At 44.5% G+C, this 12,098-nt stretch overlaps 1 pseudogene; it reads right to left on the bottom strand.

The window, feature by feature from the left end:
- Positions 1-6,914: 6,914 nt before the first annotated feature.
- LOC144600203 (protocadherin gamma-C5 pseudogene) lies at positions 6,915-10,337 on the bottom strand (annotated as a pseudogene).
- Between the last annotated feature and the right edge of the window lie 1,761 nt (positions 10,338-12,098).

Below are 12,098 nucleotides of genomic sequence, written 5' to 3'. Positions count from 1 at the left end.
GTTGAGTGCACATAATCATGTCTTGTTGAACCAGTGAACAAAGGGGTGAGTTACGGGAAGATCGGGGCAGTTTTGGGAATAAATGTTCTTAAATCTGAAGAAATAAAGATTTCTAATGATGATGATGACTATCCCGATCTGTTGAAGGTTCCACCCTGTTACCATGAAGGAGGTGTTCAACAAGTCCAGGGCCACCACCCTACCTCCTCATCGACCTTTCGACTGCGCTATCAACCTGCTGCCGGGGGCCCCTATTCCCAAGGGGCTACTGTACTCCATATCCGGCCCCGAGAGGAAGGCGATGGATGAGTACATTGAGTCCTCCCTGAGGACGGACATTATTCGCCCGTCCTCCTCGGCAGCAGGCGCGGGGTTTTTCTTTGTGGGGAAGAAAGATGGGTCACTTCGTCCCTGCATAGATTACAGCTTCCTAAACGAGATTACGATCAAGAATCGTTACCCACTTCCTTTGATGTCTTCTGCTTTTGAACTGCTGCACAAAGCCAAAGTATTCACTAAACTAGACTTAAGGAATGCATACCATCTAGTGAGAATCAGAGAGGGGGGTGAGTGGAAAACTGGGTTTAACAGCCCTAACGGGCACTACGAGTATTTGGTGATGCCGTTCGGGTTAACCAATGCCCCCGCAGTCTTCCAAGCTTTTATGAACGAGGTCCTCAGGTAATTTCTCAATGAGTGTGTTTTTGTCTACCTTGATGACATTCTTATCTTCTCTCCAGACATACAGTCTCATGAGCGTCATGTCAAGTGTGTGTTGCAGAAGCTCTTAGCTAACCGTCTGTATGTGAAGGCCGAGAAGTGCGACTTCCACGCAGACACAATGTCCTTTCTGGGCTATATTATATCGGCCGACCACAACCAGATGGACCCTGGTAAGGTCAGTGCGGTGGCCGATTGGCCCACCCCCACTAACAGAAAGAAGGTGCAACAGTTTCTCGGATTTGAAACTTTTACAGACGTTTTATTAGAGACTTCAGTGCTGTTGCTGCTCCTCTGCACTCTCTCACGTCTTCCAAGACCCAGTTCCAGTGGAATCCTCAGGCCGTAGCCGCCTTCCAGTGCCTCAAAACATTGTTCACCAACGCTCCTGTTCTCACCATCCCAGATCCCCAGAGACAGTTCATTGTGGAGGTGGATGCCTCCAACGAGGGGATTGGGGCGGTACTTTCCCAGAGAGCGGAGAAGGACAACCGGATTCATCCCTGCGCCTACCTGTCACGTAAGTTGACCCCCGCAGAAAAAAATTACGATGTCGGAAACAAAGAACTGCTGGCGGTCAGAGCCGCATTGGGGGAGTGGAGGCACTGGCTGGAGGGGGCCGAGCAGCCTTTTCTGGTATGGACAGATCACAAGAACCTGGAATACATCCGTAAAGCCAAGAGACTCAACTCACGTCAGGCCAGATGGACTCTGTTTTTTAGTAGGTTCAACTTTTCTCTGTCTTACAGGCCCGGTTCCCAGAACACAAAACCAGACGCCCTGTCCCGACTTTATGACCCTGAACCTGATACCAGAGAACCCGAACCCATCCTGCCACTTAACCGTGTGGTAGGAGCGGTGTCTTGGCAGATCAAAACAGATGTGAAGCAGGCTAATGATGAGACTCCAGCACCGAGTGGCTGTCCTACTAACTGTTTGTTTGTTCCTGTGACATTGCGCCCCCAGGTAATCCACTGGGCTCACACGTCCCTGCTCACATTCCATCCAGGTGCCAAGAGAACTGTTTTTGTGGTTAAACAGCGTTTTTGGTGGCCTTCACTTGAGAAGGATGTAGCTGAATATGTGGCCGCCTGCCCTGTCTGTGCAAGGAGCAAGCCCTCCAGACAAGCCCAAGCGGGCCTGCTGCACCCACGTTCAGTCCCTCAGAGGCCCTGGTCCCACATCTCCATTGACTTTGTTACTGGGTTGCCGGCCTCCAAAGGTAACACAACTGTCCTGACGGTGGTAGACCGATTTTCAAAGATGGTACATTTTATCGCTGTGGCCAAGCTCCCCTCTGCCAAAGAGACGGCAGAGGTAATGATGTCTCACGTTTTCCGTATCCATGGTTTCCCTACAGACATTGTCTCGGACCGAGGTCCACAGTTTGTGTCCAAGTTTTGGTGTGAGTTTTGTTCCCTCATAGGTGCCACCGTCAGCCTGTCTTCTGGTTACCATCCGCAATCCAATGGCCAGACTGAGCGGATGAACCAGGAGCTCGAGACCTGCTTGCGCTGTCTGATCGCGCAGAACCAGACCACCTGGAGCGACCATCTCATCTGGGTCGAGTACGCACGCAACACGCTTCCTACGGCTGCCACGGGACTCACACCCTTCCAGTGTGCCTATGGCTACCAGCCCCCCTTGTTCTCGGCTTATGAGGGTGAGGTGACGGTGCCTTCTGCCCACGCCATGATCCGATGCTGTCGCCGAATCTGGGACGGAGCTCGGAGGGTTCTACTCCGGGGTCAGTCCCGGATGAAAGCGGCAGCCGACCGCCACCGCAGATCCGCTCCGCATTATCGCCCAGGCCAGAAGGTATGGCTGTCTACAAAGGACTTGCCACTTCACGTCCACGCCAGAAAGCTGGCTCCAAGGTTCGTGTGTCCATTTCCCATTTCGAAAGTCATTAACCCTGTTTCGGTCCGTCTACAACTCCCCAGGTCATTAAGGGTTCACCCTACATTCCACGTCAGCAAAATAAAACCGGTCAAGGAAAGTGCACTCGTGCCCACCTCCAAGCCCCTTCCACCCCCCCCCCCCCGGCTCGTCGACGGTAGTCCGGTCTACACAGTTAAGGCACTTCTTGCAGTCCGCAAGAGAGGTCGCTATCGCCAGTTTCTGGTCGACTGGGAAGGCTACGGTCCTGAGGAGAGGTGCTGGATTCCTGCCAGCTTCATTTTGGACAAAACTTTGATCAAGGACTTTGACAAGACTCATCCTGACCAGCCTGGACCGTCAGGAGTCGGTCCTAAAGGGGGGGGGGGGGTACTGTAATGTCCCGTCAGATCTGTTAGTCTTGTGTCATGTTCTGTGTTTAGATTCTCATTTCAAGTCCCTTGACTTCCTGCCATTGTAATTGTCAGCCCCGCCTTGATTGTTTCCACCTGTGTGCCCTTACCTCATGTATATATAGTCCACGCCTCCCTTTGTCCTGTGCCAGTTCGTATTGTGATTCATGTGCTCTGATTCATGTGCTCTCGGTCGTAGTATAGCTAGTAAGTAATTTTTGTAACTGATGTTTTTGTAGCTGAGTAAGTTTAGAGTTTTTGGTTCGAATCGCAGTGTTCTTTAATGTGAAAATTAAAGAACGCCTTTATTTTCTCCAAATTGACTCTTGTGTGTGAGTCGTGCGTTTGAGTCCAGTTCCTGTGTGCCCCAGAGCATAACAGTGTTTTGAGGTAAACTACTTGTTTAATACTTGTTTTCAACGTCTATCGGTGTGTCCAATTTAACAATTGAAGTCAGTTGCTCTCATAGTTTAACAGTTGCCCCTTCACCCATTTTCCGATGCGTAAACAGAGCAGTATCGCAATTTTCCACGATTTCATTCTTTAAACGGTTATCCCAACTCGAGCTTCAATGTTGGACTCTGCTACTGTCGACATGAATTGGCGCACGTGGACTGCTCTTGGGCTGGAGGATTCTTCTTCAACGAGCCCCTGCGGAGAAACGCCACTTTTAGTATTGTCTGGGACAAAGAAGGAACAGAAATCCATTAAACACAATACATTTTGAACAATGCATTTGGCATCTCGTGTTGCCTAATATCAAGGGCAGAAGCACTAACATTAATTCCGATTTTGGGGAAGTAGTTGACTGATGTCATATACTCAGGATGATTTCGCATACTTGTTCTTTGTTATGATATAATGAGCCTCGTCACTCCTGAATTTCATAAGGAACAACTGGCAAGATTGCATAATCGGATTTTGGTACGGATTGTGCGCCACTGCTGATGTTGCATCATTATTTATGAGATAGCTGGGATCCGGTGTTTTGGGATAACTGGCAGGCTGGAGCCCGGTTCATACTGAATATTGTGTAGGAAGGAACTGCCGCTGTTGGTTTACATCGATGATAGACACAAAATGTTGGAGTAACTCGGCGGATCAGGCAGAATCTCTGGAGAAAAGGAAGAGATGGCGTTTCAGGTGCAGAAGCGTCTGGACCAGAAACGACACTTATTCATTTTCTCCAGAGATGTTGACTCGCCCGCTGAGATACTTCAGCATTTGTGTCTATCGTCCAGAGTTTCAGTAGCCAACACGACCAGAACCGTGGGAAAATAATAACATTGTACTCTCTAAAATTCCAGGTCCACTGTGGATCATTGCTTCCATTGGAGCACCGCTTTATGTTGCTGCACTAGTTTTGTGCATTTTGTGCATTTTATAAATTAATATTAATTCCACATCTCCTTGTGACATACCAAATTTCTTCATTCCTCGGATGTACTTCGCATTTTGCTGTTGATACTGTCGCCCAGTATCTTTTAATTTGTCCACATAACTACTGCTTCCTTCGCCCCAGAAAAATCGATCGGATGTCAAACGCATTACATCTGACTTCAACTTTGACTTGAGCTCTTTTACCGCACCTTTGGGATATAATCGTGAATGAGGCCGTTTTAAAGGGGCAGATTAAAACCCACGTGGAATTTCGATCGACCCGGAACGGGAAGTAAATTCTTATTAATGGATTTTATGCCGTAATGGGAATTAATCCAATCTCACAGGAAAACAATACTATTTTGTTAACGTTCTGTAATAACCGCCTCCGTCACTCAATAATTGCGGGCTTATTCTGAAGGATGACAGTTGTTGAGACTCCATTAAACCAATGAATGAATCATACCTCTTCTAAATCTGTGGTGGGTTTTTGTCATGAGTTCTATCTCATAATATATTTCGAGATTTTTTGCATCAATTAAAAAATATAACCCATCTGTGACATCGGTTACATCGTATCGCCTTCTGTATAACATATCCTAACATAAAATATATGGCGCAGTTTTAGTTCTTAATTAATACTTCTGTACAATTATTAATTTCCCTTCAAATGTTTACTTTTATCATTTGCATATTAAGATAATCGTATTCTACACAAGACAACAGCCAACGATTTCTAACAATTTCAATCTTTAATCACACAAGTAAAGCCCAAAGGATGGTAATGTAGCATCTAAACAAAGCGCGTTAGCAACCAATGGGACAACTAAACGAATATCCTAGCAGTATTGATAAAATTGATGAGATTCAGATTGTAGCCAGAGAATTGCAAGAACCCTACGGTTCACTTATGCTTTAGCTTACATAATTCGAATAGAGACACAAGAACCGACAGATGCTGGAATGATAAACAAATACCAAAGTGCGAGAGGAACTCAGTGGGCCAGGCAGTATATGTAGAGGGAGTGGAAGGCGGCATTTTGGGTCTTCAGACTGAAAAGGAGTCGAGACCTGAAATATCACCTGTCCATTTCATCCACAGATACTGCCTGATCCGCTGAGTTGCTGCAGTGCTATGATTTGAATACAGATAGTATAAAGGACAAAATCACACGTTATAAAACAGGTTCAAAATCCCAAATATTTCTCTGATCTAAACCATTTGCTTACAAATAGCGTTGAGACCTTTTTCGTTTAACATTATATTTCAGTCTAAATGCACAGCGGTCACTGTGGCCCATGGTTTGAATTCGTCCATACTTCGTACCTAACCAAATATATTTTATTCTGCATCAAGTAATGCGTAGCTAGCACAGAAGGAAACATGACGAGTGATAGCAGCAGGCACACGCGGAGTACAATCAAAGACACGGACTACCCCGGATGCTTCCCGGTCTCCGTGTTATTGACGATCTCACCAATGCATGACTGTATCGCCCATTTAAAAAAATAAGTAACCTGATAAAATGTTTACACCATTCTACAGGATCAAATACATTTAAAATTGGAACACCGCCACATACCGAAGCAGGATATTAATCCATGCCGAAATTAAAGGGGATGATCTCGAAGTTTCAAGGAACTCAGCGAGTCAGGTAATATCTGTGGAGGAAAATGGATAGTTGACTCATTGGGTAAAGGGAGGAAGCTGGTAAAGGGAGGCGATTGGAAAGGGTTGAGCAAAATAAACTGGGCAAGTTGCAGGTGGAAACCGTTTCTGTGTGCACGATTCCAGGACTCGCTCCCAAATGGAATGCTGAGCACAAATAAGAGAGATCTAAACGTAGCACAAAAAGTATGGAAATTTGTGTTTGGTAGATTATTTCTTTGTTGTAACAATGCTTCTTGGCAATAAATCTTATACCGTTGGAAAGCCTGTTTATTTCCCTTTTAAATGGTCCCACATTTGTAAGGAACATGCATTTATGGGATGAGCAGCAGAGCTGAGTACATGGGTTGTGCCCATGAAAAAATTGCCAAATCGAGATGAGATTCTGCAACCAGTGGCAATCCCATATCTCCACAGTCTGGGACCGAACTCAATCCTCCAAGATGACAATGCTCGCCCCCACAGAGCAGGGTTTCTCAGAGACTACCTCCAGAATTTGGGAGTGGAGAGGATGGAATGGCCTGCCAGCAGTCCTGACCTCAACCCCATTGAACACTTGTGGGATCAGCTTGGGCGTGCTGTTCGTGCCAGAGTGACCAACACAACCACGTTGGCTGACTTGCGACAAATGCTGGTTGAAGAATGGGATGCCATCCCACAACAGTGTGTGACCAGACTGGTGACCAGCATGAGGAGGAGGTGCCAGGCTGTTGTGGCTGTGTATGGTTCTTCCACACGCTACTGAGGCTCCTGTTTATTAAATGAATAAATTGTTAAATTGCCAATATGTCTTGTTTCTTCAGACTTCAATCATCCAATCCACCAAAACAACACCGAACAAGAGTCAATGGCAGAATAAGCTGTTTGGCATTGGCAGAGAAGATTTGGCAGATTTTTCATGGGAGCAACCCACATGCTCAGCTCTGCTGCTCATCCCACAAATGCATGTTCCTTACAAATATGGCACCATTTAAAAGGGAAATAAACAGGCTTTCCAACAGTATAAGATTTATTGCCAAGAAGCATTGTTACAACAAAGAAATAATCTACCAAACACAAATTTCCTTACTTTTTGTGCTATGTTTATTAAGCTGAATTAAACAAACGCATTATCAATTGGTGGTGGTGGGGGGGGGGGCTTATGTAGTGCGTGGATCTGCTGTCTTAATAGCTGTATTTTTTTCCTTACTTAGAATAATGGTTTAATCCCCTTTTAGACCATTTTCTTCCGCTTCATACCCATCTACAATCAATATACATGTCTCATAAATTGTCTGCCCGCCAAATATGTTGTGTTGTTTACACAGAGACGAAACACATTCACAAGTTATGTACCTGAGCGAATATAATTTATTCATGATCATGCCTACTACTGACATCCACTCATTATAACCGAAAACAAAAGGCATACCAAAGGGGATACTTTCTTGAATAATTCACGAACAATCATTCGCACTCTTAGATTTTGTTTTAATTTCTTTAGTTAGAGTGTGGTGAATCCGTGGAATTAATTGCCACAAACGGCTGAGGCCAAGTCAATGGATATTTCTATGGTGGAGATTGACAAATTCTTGATTAGAAAGGTATTGGGAAGAAAGCAGGAGAATGGGGTTGAGACGTGAAGATAGGGCAGCCAAGATTGAATGGCATAGTTTTCGTGAAGGGCCAAATGGCCTAAATCTGCAACTAGAGCATGAACTTGAGAACAACTGGCAAGGATTATGTTATACATCGGCGTTAAGAAAAATTAGGATTGAGGCCAGACATCGGAGCTCCACGAGGCTTCAAGAAGAGAAAATCGCTTTTGGCCGATTCTGGAGACAGGCAGACCGAGTAATGATGCGCTTCTGTCACGCGGGATAGCCGGCCAGTCCCTGGATAGCGTAACGTTTCCTCCATTGCAACCCTCCGAGCAAATGCATCGTCATCATTTCGAGGTTTGTAGCAACAATTGGTAGAATTATACCCTTGGTTGCTATTTCCATCTTGTTTACATTTGATGCTGATCAGCAGAATGATGATTAAAAGAAAGAGAACAGAAGTGCAACCGAAAATGGCGATTAAATTAAGATTCAGGTCAGAGAAATATTCGTGATTTGTCACCAAATTTTCACGCTCGGTGATTCTTTCAGTGATATTCTCCAGAATTGTAACTTGGATTGTAACCATACTGGAGAGGCTCGGTTGTCCATTATCCTTTACTAAGATGACGAGAGTTTGTTTGGTGGCATCGGACTCCAGTAGTTTACGCGCGGTTCTGATTTCGCCAGAGTTTTTCCCAACGTTGAACACACTGGGATCACTTGAACTCTGCATGTGATAAAATAACCTCGCGTTCTGACCTGAATCTGCATCATTTGCCATTACCTTCGTGACCATGTATCCAGGGGCAGCCGACTGGGGCAGGATCACCACTGCTGCTGATCCACTCTGTTCTGATGGCGAACCAATTACCGGTGCATTGTCATTTTGATCCAGGATTATCACATTCACCGTGGTGCTGCTACTCAGCGGAGGCACACCGGCGTCACGAGCTTGAACTTGGAACTGGAAGTTTTTGAGTTTCTCATAGTCAAAAGAGCGCAATGCATATATAGTGCCGTTCATCGAGTTAATGCTGATCTGAGTGGACAGTGGCATGTCTTGGAGACGATTTTCCAATAAGGAGTAAGAAACATATGAATTCTGATTCAGATCCTGATCTATTGCGGTCACTGCGAAAATCGAAGTCCCCAGAGCATTGTTTTCCATCACATATATGTTGTAGGATGGTTCAGAAAATCGTGGTACGTTATCATTCACATCAGCAATCACAATCTGAATGGTCTTATTTGTCGATAGTGAAGGCGACCCCAGGTCCCACGCTTCAATGTTTATTTCGTACACAGGGGTAGATTCACGATCCAATGGTTCACTTGTAATCAACTCATAATGATTCATCGACGATGTTTGAAGAATGAATGGGATGTTCTTTGGTATCTCGCAGGAAACCTGCCCATTTTCTCCAATATCTCCGTCTATAACATTGACCAATGTTATTAATGTCCCTGGCGAAGCATTTTCCGGAACTGTGTTCATGGTAGACATCAATTTTACCTCGGGTGCATTGTCGTTTTCGTCAATTATATGGACTAACACTTTGGCATGTCCTGTAGCTGCAGGAGAACCGTGGTCTACAGCTTGAACATTGAGTGAATAGCTCTTTGCTTCCTCAAAGTCTAGACCTCCTTCAGTTCGAATTTCCCCGCTGTCGGGGTCCAAGCTGAATAAATCGCGAACGTTTTGTGAAGTTAGTTTGCTGAAAGAATATGTCAGCTCAGCATTTAGCCCTTCATCCAGGTCACTGGCATCAACGTGCGCCACCAGGGTACCAAAGGGTGTGTTTTCTCTGAGGTTGCTCCTATAAATATTCTGATCGAATGCAGGAGGATTGTCGTTGTTGTCCACGACAGTAACAAGGATCTGAGCTGTGCCGGTTCTCTGAGGTGTCCCACCATCAGTCGCTGTCAGAACCAATTGAAACGACGACTGCAGCTCTCGGTCCAGAGGTTTCTCCAACACCAACTCAGTAATTATAATTCCATCATCCGTTCGTTGTGTCTTTAAATTAAAATAGTCACTGGAACTGATAGTGTAAGAGGCGACTGTATTTATTCCAACGTCCGGGTCTTCCGCGTTCTCCAGAGGGTAGGCGACCCCGGGTGCCATCATTTCGGCAATCTGTAAGGCGATCGTTCCTCCCCTGAATGCGGGGGCATGGTCGTTTACATCAAGTATCTCCACTTCCCCGCGTTGCACCGCTAAAGGATTTTCTAGTATTATTTTAAAAGGAATTGTACATTTTGTTGCTTCTCCGCAGATACGTTCTCTGTCAATTTTTTCACGCATAGACAATATCCCATTTTCCACGTTAATCTTCATATACTGTCCTCCGTCATCAGAAAACAGCCGAAATTTACGAGCAGACAATTGCTGTATACCCAGTCCTAAATCTTGAGCGACATTCCCGACAAAAGCCCCTTCCTCCATTTCCTCATGAATAGAATAGCGAATTTGTCCAGAAATCAGTCCCGTCGCACATACCAGAACGATAAAGCCAGAGACGTTGTCGATCGCCGAATTCGCCATTGTTCAACAATGAACTGCTTTGCTAAATCGCGTACTGCTCGATTAAACAAGACAACCTGGCCTTGCATATAATTGTCGCAGCGATATTTTTCGGTCTTGAACGCATAAGTGTATTTATTTTATCGTTGTTCACTAAACGCCACGGTCTAACAGGGGATTGCTCCTGTTTCTTGTCAATTATAATCTTTGGCTGTGATGGGGGCGGGCCAATGGATCCATCGCTGCGTTTTAGGTTTTTATTGGGACACAGCGACACAACCAGTTCCTTTCTAAAATTACATCGACATTTCTTAAAGCTAGACTGCTCTGGTAATCGTTTCATGGAGCACAACCATCAACCATTGGCATTGACATTTCCACTACTCAATTCGTTTCGCCATGTTTATTTTCGAAAGTCTTGACACTCACTGTGGGTGACATAAATCCCCAAATTAATGAAATCTGCGAGTGAACCAGTTAATTTAACTCAAGTATCAGGAAAGGGACCTTCTTGAGATGGCATTCTTCCCAGTATTGTTCAACCACGGCGAGAACAGCATTAATAAATAAGTTTGACGGACTCTACAAACTATGACTAACTGTTTGACCACAGAGGAAACAATGTAATTGACTAACACTGATATACAGGAATCCAGTAATAAGAACGAAATATGGATGATCTTTCATTACGTTTTATCAACAACTAAACAACCGTTGTAAACTCGCGTTACAGCACAACAAATATAACCACAGCGATCAATGGCCGCTTTAAGATTGCGAAGCAATTGAATACAAGTTAAACTAAGGAATGTAAATGGCAATAGTTCGTAAGTAAATTTGATATCCTATTCTAAATATATCAACCCCTAACATATCATATCTCTTTTGCAGTGGGTGCAGAAAACTAGGGATAGCAGATTTACCGCGAAAATATTTTAGCGGGCTTCCCTTGTTCTTGGTGCATTTACTGGGCTCTATAGTACGTTACAAGTACTTCATTACTTCCCCTGAACATCACAGTTATGTTATTGCAAATCCAATGGCGCGATTCATTTCATTGATAAACAGCAAAGAAGTGCAGTCAGCATACCTGAGTATTAGCTGGGAATTGAAGGTAGTATATTCAAGCATTCAAACATATTAACTCGTTTATCATTCGGCGTCATGACACAAGAACATTTTTGTTGTCCACTCCTAAAGTACGGAATTGAGCGTATTACCGGGGAATATCAACGTATTTCAGCCACGGACAGCTATTCCATTAATTCCATGCCAACTGCGGGCGTGTGTGGGATGCGGATTGTGGGAGCTCATTCCTCCCATTTTTTGTCTCGTTAATATAATTTACCTGTGCAACTTAGTGACTCCAACAGAGGACCATCAGCTTCCTTTTGCAGCTTCAATTTGCCAATAACGTGCATTTCGGGTTGACTTGCAATATATGAGTTAACCTGCGACCTCATCGTTCGGCTGGGGAAGGAAATTAGTTTCGGATGTAACCTTCACAACGATTGTGTGAAAATCAGGACAGACTACATTAGAGGTCAATATTGAACCGTATCTTGGAATTATCTGCTGCACCACTGTAACCCATTGATAAAATTGATCAGAGACAGACAGTCGTTTGGCATCTTTATATATATTTGCTCATCTTTACCACACACCTTTGCTCTCGCTGCAATCTAAGTGGACTGAGTTGTTGCTCCGAGCTGCCACTCCTTTCAACAATGCTGTTGAATAGTTGGCAATGTTAATAAAACATTATTAAAAAGCTTTGGCCTTATCAAAGGTATGAGTCGACATAAGTCTTAAAGATATCAAAGGTATGAGATATGGTATGACTAAGTGTTTGTATACCAACAAGTGAAGCATATGCTGCCATGGTCGAACACTGATACAGGAACCAGAAATCAAACTAATCACTGTTTACC

Source organism: Rhinoraja longicauda, chromosome 14, assembly GCF_053455715.1.
Source record: "Rhinoraja longicauda isolate Sanriku21f chromosome 14, sRhiLon1.1, whole genome shotgun sequence".
Lineage (NCBI taxonomy): Eukaryota > Metazoa > Chordata > Chondrichthyes > Rajiformes > Arhynchobatidae > Rhinoraja > Rhinoraja longicauda.
The sequence above is the reverse complement of the archived record's forward strand: the minus strand, read 5'-3'. Positions and strand labels throughout refer to the sequence as shown.